A 529-nucleotide genomic window follows, 5' to 3' on the forward strand; every position below is an offset into this window, starting at 1 on the left:
AAATTCAATTAAATCTAATCAAGATTTTGATCAATGTTTAAATGTAAATAATGATGTGAATATTAATGAACAGTTAAATTGCATTGAATTAGATTATAATAATTTCAATAACAATGAATTTAATAACAATATATTAAAGTTCTGATTCAAATAATGACATATACAATGATGATTTGAATAATGATTTGATTAATGAAAAATGTTTAAATAATAATGAATCAATTAATAATTATGAAAATTTTAATACAGTTAATAAATGTTCGTTAGAATCACAACTTGCTACTTGGTCTTGGAAAAATAAAATTACTCATGTCGCACTTAATGAATTATTAGCTATTTTAAAGCCAATTCATATTGATTTCACCTTCGAATGCTCGCGTATTAATGAAAACTCCTAGAAAGAAAACATTGAAAATTGTTGAACCAGGACATTATTATCATTTCGGTTTAAATAATTGCGTTCAAAAACTTTCTTCAGTCGTAACGTTAAGAAATTTACAACAAATAGAAGTTTATATAAATATTCATG

Source organism: Odontomachus brunneus, unplaced genomic scaffold (genome assembly GCF_010583005.1).
Source record: "Odontomachus brunneus isolate Ranch 3 - 2012 unplaced genomic scaffold, Obru_v1 Obru_scaffold_507, whole genome shotgun sequence".
In the NCBI taxonomy this organism is placed as follows: Eukaryota; Metazoa; Arthropoda; class Insecta; order Hymenoptera; family Formicidae; genus Odontomachus; species Odontomachus brunneus.